Source organism: Canis aureus, chromosome 3, assembly GCF_053574225.1.
Source record: "Canis aureus isolate CA01 chromosome 3, VMU_Caureus_v.1.0, whole genome shotgun sequence".
NCBI classification, from domain to species: domain Eukaryota; kingdom Metazoa; phylum Chordata; class Mammalia; order Carnivora; family Canidae; genus Canis; species Canis aureus.
The window spans coordinates 38517307-38530405 of NC_135613.1; the positions used below are offsets into that span (position 1 = coordinate 38517307).

Sequence of the window (13099 nt, forward strand, 5' to 3'; positions counted from 1 at the left end):
TTTTTGTATTTTTATAAATAAACTTGAACCTTGTTCTGGGGCATGTGTAAGGTATTAAGAAACCATTGGATTCTTTTGAGTCTTGCTTTAAGCTTTGTTAGGTGGGACCAGGGCTAATTCATCTTCCCTGCTGAGGTAAAACCCTTCTGTGTACTGTACCTAGTGCCCTATCAATTATAAGGTTTTCCAGTCTGGCTGATGTGAATAGGCACTATTCATGGCCCTGTGTGAAGTCCACTGATTGTTCACTCTAGGAGCTTCTGGCTTGGATGGTTTCCTCACATGCATACAGTGGTTGGTACTCTACTGAATACTTGAGGAGCATCCTTTGCAGTTCTGTGGAATTCACTCTCTGTGCAACTCGCTCCTTTCTTGTACTTTGCCCCAAGAAGTCTGACATCCTGTTTTTGCAAACTCCTGGCTCTGTCTCCTCAACTTGGGGAGACTGCAGGACTTGGCCTGGATTTCTGCTTCCTGTGCTATAGTCTCTCGTATTAAACTTGAGCCATTTTAGGACACTTCAATTTCCCCCACGGTGCTGGGATCACTGTACTTTGTTGCCTAATGTCCAGTGTCTTGAGAACCCTTGTTTCCTATATTTTGTTTCTTTTCTTTAAGGTGTTTTTCGTGGGAGGGTGAATATGGTTTCTGTTACTCCATCTTAGCTAATAGGGAGGTCTTCAAATGGAATTTCAGAAGAAAATTTAGAGAAGGTACTATTTGAGGGTATGAGGAAGGGATTTTGAAGTATCCAGGCATCAGTAATAATGGGACCACTTTTACTTCTTGCAGCCTAAAAGGGCACAGTGCAAGAAGTAGTCAAAAGGAAATAGAAGACATCCTCCATTTAGGATAATTGTCAGTAGAGGAACTATTTAGAGAGATGAGGGGGCAGCCTGAATGCCTGGGGCTAATAATAGTGGGATTGTTCTATCCTTCTATTTTAAGGGGCAAGGTGAGGAATGGTTACCAGAACCCCAAAGGAGAAACTATGTGCAGAAAGCTACCTTGAGAGAATTCATTACTTAGTTTAAGAGATGCAGGTAATTCAGTTCATCTCCCAATAAAGGGAGTCCTGACCTTAATCTTCTTCCTCCTTGAAGGCTTCTGCTAGTGCTGTCCATTGACCAACCCAACTAGAGGACAGAGGGTTGGAGCACCTAGAGATCCAGACTATAGTCCCAAGGACACAGAGTAGGCAGAAAAGGATCTGAGTATATAGTGAGGGAGAGGCGGAAGCTGAGAATAACCTGTACAGGAATCATGATAGCTTCTAGATACCTGGCTAAATATCATGGTGGTTGGTGATGCCACTTGCTGAGAGGGAGGAGAAAAGGAATAGTATGTCTGGGAGAAGTAGGTTAGACATGTGAGAGAGAAATGATGAGAATTTCTTCCCAAACTAGGTATACTTTTCTCAGGAGACTCCTATAACCACCCCCTCCTTCATCATCTTTAATTATTGAGGAGGCCCTTATCAATATGCAGGAAGCAGAGTTCAAACAGTGGGTACATACACAGTGATATATGTGTGGGATGGGTTTAGGGAGAGTAGGGAAATGAGGTAGAAATCATTCAGGCTCAATGTGTTACCAGTCCCTTGGCCATCTGGATTTGGGCCTCTTGCAGACCAGACTGGCAGCTGAGTAGCTTGTGTTTTGCTAAATTGGCCATGGGATAGAGAGATTAAAAAAGGACTCAGTTACTGGTGGGTCATAGGGAACGAAGGCTGAGAGGAAGGTGCTCTGTAAAATTAAGAGTGATTTCAACAGACCAGTCTCGGTGTAGTTGACCAAATTCTGAGATTATAGAATTACTGACCAACTTTGATGTTAGAATGAGGCTACTCTCAGAAGGGGGCTACTGTTAGAATGTTTAAAAGTATTCTGTGACCTGGTGGCAGAGGCATAGGATTAAAGGCCCTCTCCAGGAGGCAACTGGGTTGCTCAGTAGTTGAGTGTCTGCCTTTGGTTCAGGTTGTGATCCTAGGGTCCTGGGATTGAGTCCTGCTTCAGGCTCCCATGGGGAGCCTGCTTCTCCCTCTGCTTATGTCTCTGCCTCTCTCTCTTCATCTGTCATGAATAAATAAATAAAATCTTAAAAAAAAGAAAGTCCCTCTCTGGTTTTTACTGGCTCTGTGATGGTGGCCAAGTAACCCAAGTGCACAGAACCTTAGTTACCCTCTTTCTAAGCATGGACTCCTCTGGGGTTGTTGGGAGGATTAGCAGGGACACGCCCTATGTCACTGATGCCGTGCCTGGCACACAGAGTAAGCACTCATGAGAAATTTATTGATCCAAGATGAGGCTTGGCTCAGAATACATTAAGGAAACATTTGGATTCATGTGAAGATACATTCTGATAAAACACAGGTCACACTAATTTTAGGGATCTAGGAAGAGAAGACTAGAGTACTTGATGGGGGCTCCTTCAGAGCCATCTATCATAGACAGTTTGTGAAAATATTCGAGCTCCCTTTCCCTTTTCTCCTGAACAAATTATTCTGATATTAGTGTCAGAGGTTGGATATTGGGCTGAATGGGCTGCTGATCTGTCCCAGGCTATGTTGTATCCTGGGGGTTCTCCAGGCAGGTAGAGACCTTACTGTGTGCTGTTCACTTAGGTCAGCTCTGCACAATATCAGATAGAAACATGAGTGTCAAGATCATTCTTATTAAATGTATTGAGTGCGCCTCATCCCTTTTATTTTAGAAAAAGCCAGAACATGGGGGAAAGCTTAGAGGAACTGGAAGTCTATAGCATGGAGGAAAGACAACCCATAGGAGGTCACAAGAATCATCTCAAAGCATTTGAAAGGATAGCTCACTTAAGAGAGATTAGGTGGTTTGGTTGATCCCATGGACGAGAGTGAGGTGTAGACAATGGGAACCATACAAAGCAGAGCTCTGCTCAGAAGATCTTTCTTATTATTATTACAGTAAGAGCTGCTCATTGAGAAAATTCAAACAGCGGAGAGGGGAAGATAGAGATTGCCCTCCAAGTTTCCACAACTTTTCTTTTCCCTGAGTATCCCTTCAGAAGCAGGAGTTTGTGTGTTCTTCCTGAATCTTGTGTGTTAAGTCTTTGTACAATGCATTGGACCTCCCAACAGTAGCAATGGTCAGGATCCCCTGGAGGGCTTTTGTAGCCTCACTCTCAGAGTCTCTCTGAATTAATAGATCTGGGCTGGAGCTTGAGAATTTGCATTTCTAGCTCATTCCTTGGTGATACTGATAGTGTTCTGCTGGAGACCACTGTTTGAGAACCACTGATAGTCTGTCTTCTTAAAAAAAAAAAAAAAAAAAAACAAAACAAAACACAAATGGGGTTATACTGAAGTCTCTAAGAACATACTCTTATTTAATAACATTAGCATTTTTCTTTAGCCCCTTGTCATTGGTTTTAATAGCTGCTTATGTAGAAGTTTTAGCAAGTCCCTTATTAATAAACAGTTAATTTGTTTCCAGAGGTTTTATGAGTGTGCTCTTGCCTTGGCAAAAACATGTTGTCATGTACATTTATATATATATATATATATATATATATATATATATATATATATATATATATATCTTTCGCCAATCCATGAATTCTTAGAAGTTAAACTGCTGGGTAAAATGGTCGATTTTTTTAAAAAAATAGAACTGCCCTATGACCCAGCAATTGCACTACTAGGTATTTATCAATATCCTGGGGTATTTACCCCAAACGTAGTGATCTGAAGGGGCACCTATACCCCAACATTCATAGCAGCAATGTTCACAATAGCCAAACTGTGGAAAGAGCCAAGACATCCATCTACAGATGAATGGATAAAGAAGACGTGGTATATATATATATTCAATGAAAGATTACTCGGCCATCAGAAAGGGTGTAGATGGAACTGGAGGATATTACGCTGAGTGCAATAAGTCAATCAAAGAATTATATGGTTTCACTCATATGTGGAATATAAGAAATGGTGCAGAGGATCATAGGGTAAGAGAAGGAAAACTGAATGGGAAATCATCAGAGAGGAAGACAAACCATGAGAGACTCTTAACTATAGGAAAAAAACCTGAGGGTTGAAGGAGGGGAGATGGGTGGGAGGGACGGGGTAATTTGGTGATGGGCATTAAGGAGGACATGTGATGAACACTGAGTGTTTTATATGCAAATGATAAGTCATTGAACACTACATCTGAAACTATCTGCTTTATGTTGGATAATTGAATTTAAGTTAAAAAAAAAAAAGGACAGATAGTGCCAGATTGTTCTAGAGAAGGCTGAACCCATTACTCTGCCACTAAAACTGTATGAAACTGCCTATTTTCCCCCACATTGTTGCAAAACTGGGTAGTATCAATATTTTCAATTTTTGCCAATTTGTTACATGTAAAACTATATTGTTTTCTATTGCATTTTCTCCATTATTTGTAAGGCTAAAGGTTCATATGTATTTGCTTTATTTCTTTTTCTATGAACTGCAAGTCTGTATTCCTTTGCATTACAGGAAGAGGGAACAGTATGAACAAAAGTGCCCAACCTTCATGTACAGGATTGCTAACAGCTCTTAGGGATGGAGTATAGGAGGTTGAGATGTGGGGTGTGTGTAGGGAGGTGGTTGGGGGGTGAGGTTAGAGATGCAGGCAGGAGCCAGAGGTCTTTGAGCTTATTTTGGGCAGGAGCAGCATTGCTGTGGTCAGCAATATGAGCTTGTCCCGTACTTCTTGGTAATTTTGACAGGGCCTGTTTGTGAAATGGCACTGTCTAGTTCCCCAAGTGTAAAGTTTAATCTTCAAATAACTCATTCTTTATGCCTTTCACCTTGGACCTTAAATCCACTTGGTCATGCTTCATAAATAGGTAAACACAAGAAGAGGCCAAAGACCTCAGCCAGCTTCTGTCTGAGTATGGACTCTGAGGGAGGGAATTGTGGAGGATTGTGTGGGGAAGGGATTTTGTTGCTCTAGCTAATACTGCCCTGAGCCTTCCCTGACTTTGCTGACATCTGACAGCAGTCACTGAGGTTGGTGGGTTCTTCTGTTGTTTTAATTTGAGTGATTTTTCTCGGAAAAGCCATGGATTCCGGCCAGTATGCTAATGATAACGGTTTTGCTTTGAAGCTCTGGTTCTGTAGAAAATCATTTCATAGTTAATTATGTCAGCAAATCAACAGCAGCCCCTTGGAGAAGAAAGTGACTGAGGGAGAGAAACTGAATATATACTTAAATTATTCAGAATTCGGAGGTCAGGAATTCATATTCCAGAAAGAGTCCATGTAATAATAAATAACGAAATTTGTACACAGTTTTCCCTGTTATGGGCTTGGCTTAGTAAATGATGACATATTGGGGTTAAAATATTACAACTTTGGGGGCACCTGGGTGGCTCATTAGTTGAACATCTGCCTTTGGCTCAGGGCATGATCCTGGGATCCTGGGATCGAGGTCTGCATTGGGCTCCCCGCAGGGAGCTTGCTTTTCCGTCTGCCTACATCTCTGCCTCTCTCTGTCTCTCATGAATAAATAAATAAAATCTTAAAAAAATATTATAACTTTGCATTTAGAATCAGGATGCCAGCCCTCAATCTCTTTCTGCCTGTTTTGCCTTTTTTCTGCTTCCAGGGTCCTGGTATGAGAGTGAGAGACCTTCGGCTTTGTACTATGGCTCTTAGTGAACTCAGTGTAAATTGGATTCATAGAAGATAGACTAACTCAGAAGAGACCCCTTGTCTGAAGAGTGTCTCTGTCTTCCTTCTGCTCTCCACATATGTGTCTGGTCAAGGAGGGAGATTATCCTGGAGGAGGAGTGGAGTGTCTCACACAGATGCCAGGCTTGCTCATAGTGCTTCTGGAACTCACCAGGGGCAGAGTCCTTAGAGACTTTGTATTTTAAAAGGTATTGGACTATATTATACATTAACAATCTTCCCCTCCCCCACACCCCAGTACTTGCCCTGTTACTGTATTAAGCTACACTGTGCTTATTGGCAAGTACAAGCAAGTAGCAGGCAAAACATTCTCAGTTACCATCTAGTGTTTCTTACAGTAGCATTAATTTGACATAAAGTAGTCTTTATGAATCAGAGCAGGGAGAAGCCATATCTAATGATTTGAGGTCCAAGAAGGTTTCCCAGGATAAACAGACTTGGAAGGGCATTCTAAGTTTGCACAAGATAAAGGCAACTTGGTCCGTATGGAAAGCCAAGCTATTTCAGGGAGAGTACCAAGAGCCCTGCTGTGGCTTAGATGGACTGGAATTTGAATATGGCCTCCTTTCTCTCCTGGCTTTGTGACCATCGGCTGGAGATTGATCCTCACAGAATTTCAGCATCCTCATCTGCAAATGGGAGAAACCTTGATGGGTGTTAGAAATGGGGCATCAAAAAAAAAAAAAAAAAAAAAAAGAAATGGGGCATCATTTCACCCTTCCCCTGCAAAGAGAATAGCTTGGTGGAGCATTATAAAGGGCTTGGAAGGCATTATAACAAATGAGGAGTTGCTTTATTGAATCACAAGGACTGAAAAGAAGAGGGAGCCAGCAGTGTTTTACAGAAGAGGGTGTGGAAGATGCAAAGTTTCATCTGCTCTTAAGGCACTGTTTGTTGTTGGAGTTTGGGGATGTCTTCTCATGAGTCAGATTTTCCATCCATGATTTCTTTAGGGCCTATACTATGCATTTGTCCTCAGCATGGTTGGATTTTGTATTTGTGTCAGCTGTTGCATCTTGCCTGTGTGGCTTGTGGAGGGTGGTGGTTTTGGCTAACATCCAGAACTGGCTTGGTTTGGATGCTGTGACTGCCACATTGTGAGGCAGGCAGGGGGGTTTGGTGAGTTCTGACTTTTCTGCCTTTTGGAATCCAACTTTGTATTAAAAGAACAGCCAACCTTTTTACTGTCTGATTTAATACTACACACCTCCTTGAGTCACCTCTTGCTTACATATTTGAAAATGGGCTTTGTCCAGAGCATGAAGATTCTCAGTATCCTGAAAAGTACTGAGTTTCTGATCTAGTGGTTGGAACAGTGATGAAAACAGTAAATAGGTACTTCCTTTTTTCCAGCCATCATCTCTGCATTGTGTGGGGAAAGGTGGTGTTGGAATATGATGCTTGGCCCCGAGAATGTGGCAAGGATTCTGTTGGCAGCATGAAGCCATTTTATTGCCATATGTAATTTTACTAGGTGCATTCAGTTTAGCTCAAGGTACAAAAACTAGGAATAATTTGAGTCATTACCATTTGATTTTCAAAAATCAGATTCTTACTTTAAATTGTCAGCTCTAAAAATCGGATATTTTTCAGCTTCCTATTCCTAGTGTCCTGGCACAGAGAAAGCACTTAATATTTGCTTTGTTTACTGGAATTTGAGATGTTAGATACAGTCAGAACACCTAGGTATAGACAATGTATTTTGCAGGTGTCCAGACATGACTTGGTGTTGAAAGGGACATAATAATTGCCCTAATAATTGCTGCTGTTTATGACGCATATACCATACATCAGGTGCTATGCTAATCGCTTCAATGATATAATATCAGTGAATCAAAAAATATGATGATGCTTCAATGATATAATATCAGTGAATCAAAAAATATGATGACGCTTCAATGATATCAGTGAATCAAAAAATATGATGATATTGGAACAGTAGGAGACCGCCTTTCATTTTAAGAGATGAGGTAACTGTGAGCAACTTGTAATGTTTTTCTCCCATGTATATTGTTGGTAAAACCAATAGACAACCAGCTTTTATTACCAGATTAGCTCTTTACTTCCCATCCCAAACTTTCTTGCCATCCTACAGCACGTGTGATTTGTTTGAAGTGCTGTTTAGTTCTGTTAGAAGAGTGAAGTGGACAGGCATACTTACTGCTTATCTTTTTCTTTCCAAACTTAGTAACTGTCTGCTTGTAATACAACTAACTAAGTAAATAGTGTGGGACTCTTGTACCTGAGCTCCCAGCAGAGTCCAAAGATCAGTTTTAAGAGGATATTGAGTTCCCTCTCAGATCCCTGGGACTGTTTGTGTGCACACTGTCACCTAATTGCTCCTGGAGGAGTGGCTTTTTAAGAAATAGGACTGAAGGTAAGCTCACCTACTCTGGAGGATCGTAGCCTTAGGAAACAATATTATTGGTATGAAGTTATGTAGGGGAAAAGGAAGAAGGAAAAATATGAGAGCAACTCCCAAATGGTGGGTTTTCAGCACAATATTTGTAGCATTGACCAAGCTTTTTAGAATTGCTGAAACAGTTTTGCAAAGAACAGCCTCTCAGTCCACGTCCCTCTTTCTTTTTCATGCTACATTTGAGCAACTTGCATGTTTGTTGAATCAGCCATGAAGTCTGTGGTTTCCTGTGGCACATTACTAATAATATTTATACAAGCTATTATTTAATGAACCATATATTTATCATAGGAACAGTATTTTGATCATCAGTAGGGGCTAAAAATGAGTCCTGTCTGATGTGGGAAACAAAGGCAGAAGAAAAATTATTACATTTCTTTACAGTCTGCAGCCTGTTGACAATTCCTTGAAACAGGCAGAGGGACATTCCTGTAGGGACTCAGCTGCCTTAATGTTAATACTTTGCTAGGGGAAAGAGGCAATCTTAGCCTAACTCCCAGGATCCTGTAAGTCTACTTTAACATATAAAAATTTCTCTGGAAACTTCCTTTATCTCTACCCCCCAAGATATGTGCTGGCAAACATCCTCCAAGCATATGACCTGCTGATATACATCTGAAGGGTCTCATGACTCAGGTTTTACTGAACAGTTATAAATGAGCTTTTCTAGCAATAGCTAGCCCCCTCAAGATCCTGGAAACCTTGTTTCCAAGATACCTGGGAGGCTTATGCTATCCCTGACCCCCTCTCAACTTGAAAGTCTATAATGAGCCACTCCTCATGACCCTGGTGCAGCTCTTTCTGCTCACAGGTCCTGTCCCCGTGTTTTAATACAAGCACCATTTTGCACCAAAGACATCTCAAGTAATCTCTCTTGACTGTCGGCTTCTAACCCTAATGTCTTTCCTACATTATTTGGCAACCACAAAGGACTTTGAATTTTCTCATCTGGACTCTGAGCCACGTTGCAAAATTGGTGAGTATTTTCTCTCCTCTTCATCTACTAGTATTTCAGGAGTTTTTCAAGGGGTGTGGTCTCATTGGAACACTTTCATGTGGATTGCGTAGGCTCAGTCTGTAGCCTGTGGCTATTCTATGGGGAGGAGAAAGCTTGTATTTGGCTGGAAGTTAGTACTCTGGCCGAGATGGTAATAAGACCCAGAAACTTGATGCCCTCTCTTTATTCCTATCCTTATAACAAAGTTGTCTGTCTTGGGCAAGGGACAGCCACTTAAGTCACCAGAGTCTGCCAATCTTAAGACTCCCATGGGAGGTTTCCTCCTGATTGATCTATTGTGACCCCCTTCACATCCCTGGTCTACTCACTTCTGGCCGCAGGACCTCCACTGGGAGCTGGCCGAAACCAGTACCCAATGGAATTAAAACCTAACTGGGGACCATTTCTTCGGGAAGTTAGCTATAAGGACTACATGGGTTAGAATGTCACTTAGATTGCGGTGGATTTCTATCTTTACTGTCTTCTGTCAGTGTTCTCTACTAAATTATAAAATTGGGTAATTTCCCCTTGTAAAACTTTTCTAGGGTTCTCCATGGGCTAAAAAAGGCAGGGCAATAATGCAACCTTCAGGGCATAGGAAATAAGGTGTGCCCCTCACAGCAGGTGATAAAGCGGGCTTCAGGGCATAGGATGGCAGGGCACAGTATTTCATTCCATTCACCAGGCACCCGTCTGTAGCCTAGGATGCGATGGGGAAGGGGAGGGATGCTGGCCTCCCTCTAACAGGGCCTTTTACTGCAGTAATGCCTTTGTGGTAAGGCAGGATGGTGATCAATAGCAATTTTTGTTTGAGGGATGCCTCTAATCACTTTTGACACATGGAATCTTTGACATACCCTGCATGGGACACCACCTGGGAGTCAGGGTAAGATTTTTCATAATGGACCTTCTCTACTTTTCCAGGAGCATGGCCTCAGTAGGCTCTTATTCAATCCCCAAGGACTCTACCCAGGGATGCCTTTTAACACACTGGAAACAATTTGGATTGCAAAATTTAGGAAAGGACTGAGCTCCTGTAACACTGCATGGCCTCAGTAGGATCTGTCAATTAGATCTCTTCTGCAGGAAACAGGGCAGAATGTGTTTGCCCAAATGTGTCTGGCTAGTAACCCCCCTCCGGACATATTGGATGATAGTTATCTAAATAAACCTCCTCCAAATCAACCCAGGTTGCTGGAGGAAACAGGTTATCCCAGACAAAGGGAACTCTGACTCTCTCTCTCTCTCTCACAGTTCCACCTCCTAATCAATGTGGGGGCTTCTCCCTCACTCATTTCCTGGGTTAATGGCTATAATTGAAGCCAACTGTGGTTAGCCTACCTCAGGACAGGGACTTTAAGGAATATTCCCAGGTAGCTACTGAAACTCCTTTTGTTTGGGAGGAAATTCCCTGTTTCTCTAAGCCCAACATGGACTGCCTGTTCCCCCCTTGTTGGTGGGAAAACATGGCATCTGCTCCTCTGTTAGACCTGACAAGTTCTAGAACTGGGACCCTTTCTCTGCCTTCTGGCAGTACTTTACCTCTTCTGCCTTCTCATCCATCACTTTTTGCTTGGGCACCACCCTGGGTGCATGACGCCTGTATTGCTGGTTCCTGTGCCATTCTTGGCACCTCCGGCACCATGGCTTCTTCTCCCCTCTCTATCACGGAGCAAAGAAGAGCAGCCCCTTGGACCTAACACCACCTACTCTAGATTTCCCCACTAGGGTCTGATAAAAATTGACACTGGGGAGGATCCAGGTGGAACGTAATCTGTATTGAAACTAATTTACCTTTGTTGGTTTAAGATAGACATGTCTTTAAAGTTAATTAGCATTAAATGTAAAATTTTTATTCTTTGAAGGCCAAATAAGCTCATAGTATTTCTTTTGTAATTTGTTAGCAAAGAGATGACTTAAAATTATGGTTAATTACAAAGATTTCTTGGGTAATTGTTAAGATAGCTTTCAAAATCTTTGGTAACCTGAAACTAAAGTTTTGCTTGGATGATAAATGGGATTGAATTCATTGGACATTTAGGTCTTTTCCAAAAGAATAAAGTGCTAAAGCATTGATTACTGGACATAGTTTTGTGCTTTTGACTTCTTATTGCAAAGAGACTAAGGATATTTAAGACTGTTAGAAAACATTCTTTGTGCTTAACTGATTCATAAATCTGCTATCTAAAGAGTTCTGGTGTAATAATTCACAATTGGTTACTACTAGTTTACACTGGAGACTAAAGTTTCTAAGTGCAGAATTTTGCTAAATGTAATTAAGACTGATGGGAATAAGGGAAGCAAAAGTAGGAGATATGTAAGAAAGAAGGAATGGGAATGCATTTTTATTGAAGGTAAAATAAGGTGATTTTGTTCTAAATGAGACTGATTATTTGGAAAGAAATGGATTGGGACAAAATTTGAATGTGAAGGAAAGTTGCAGAAGGTTTGTCAAGGGAAATCTTTGGAAAGGAGTTTTAGGTGTTTATCCTTTAGGTGTGATCCTTCCTTAAGGACTAAGGTTGAAATGAATGGATTTTAAAAGTATAGCGGTATAAGATTGAAAGTCTGCTTTCTCTCTGTTAAAAGACAATTTTCTTGAATTGTTGGTCTGCTCTTCAAAAAAAAAAAAAACGTGAACAAAGTTGTTTGCTCTTTTCTTTGCCCAGAAAAAACAGTTTCTCTGTTTTCTCTGTTTTGCCTTTATCTTTGGGGATCCCTAATCCTCTTTATGCATGTGCTTTAAAACTTTCTAAGGTTTTAATAAAGTTCCCCAAGATTTAAACCATGAATGAAATCTTGTTGACTAATTAGGCTTGTTTATTTGGTATGTTACCTTCTGGTATAAGGTCATCACTTGATATTTTGATTATTGAAATGTCATGTGTCACAGGAATAACTGGTTCTTGTCATTGGCATCATAATGAACTCTCATATCAGATCTTTAACAAGGTCCATTTCTGAATTTTTGTTATTTATAATTGTTCTTATTCCCTTGCAACATGAGTTACATCTTCAAGGAGATTAATAAAAAGGAATTCTAGGGTAGGAATTTCCCGAACTAACTAAAAAGCTATATTCAAACTGAACATGAACTAGTTCAGCATAGGACTAAATGAACTAAAAAGATGATTATAGTTTTGTACCTCTTGTTTGAAACATTGCTGGTTCTCTAATGTTTACCCTTTCAGGTTAAGAGAACATTCTCTTAAGATATTTCTGGCTTACAGGAACATGGTAAAGTATACATTTGTGAACAAATTGAGACATTTAACTTTTTTTCTCTACCTGAACCCTCTGAAATTCAAAGGTCTCTCAGTAAGTATTCTTTCTTCCATGGCAATTCTTTCTTCCATGGCAATACATTTGCATAAGTTCAATAAGAATCTGTTCTTGTAACAGGACATCATTTGAAACATTGGTTATTTTACCAAGGCTTTGACTAGAATATCATATTTAAGAGACATGCATTGGCCTCAGATATTACCAAAGAGCTTTAAGAAACTAAAGTTGTCTTTATGAAACATGGAGTCATAAAGCCCCTTGGAACTGTTGGCCTGATACCTTGCTTACAGAGTTCCCAGCAGCCTCATGAGGTGAGTGAAGAATGTCACTTCCTGGCAGGTGCAGGAATCTCAGGATATATTTGGGACCTCAAGAAGAGGAATCCACCCACATCTACAGGTATTGTAGGCATGTCTGATGGCAAGTACCTGGCTTGGCTTCTGGCCTGGAGAGGCTACTGAATTCAACCTAGAGATTCCTTATAAAAAGTTCCAGCAAAGTAGATTCTGAAAGATTTATATGATAATCATTATTCTTGCTGAGTTTATGTAAAGTAATTAGACCAGGTTTGTTAAAATTGGACTTGTTTAGTAAAAAATTAGTCTTGGTTTGGCTATGTCTGGAAGTAAGGGCAATTTTAAAGAGAAAAATTATGTTTTGGTAACATACCTTTGCAGATTAAATCCTAGTTCTGCTTGTCTTTGAA

General features: G+C 40.7%; 1 protein-coding gene across 17 annotated transcripts in view; it reads left to right on the forward strand.

The window, feature by feature from the left end:
* FGGY (FGGY carbohydrate kinase domain containing) overlaps positions 1-13099 on the forward strand; it is a 413890-nt gene that overhangs the window by 9296 nt on the left and 391495 nt on the right. The window contains exon 1 of one of the 17 annotated variants that reach the window (XM_077891981.1): positions 8046-8069. The exons of 15 other annotated variants lie outside the window; for them this stretch is intronic. The gene's annotated coding sequence lies outside the window, so the exon portion shown is untranslated. Of the gene's footprint in view, positions 1-8045; positions 8070-9041; positions 9088-13099 lie in introns of those variants that run through there. One more of the 17 variants, XM_077891980.1, reaches the window with a different exon arrangement.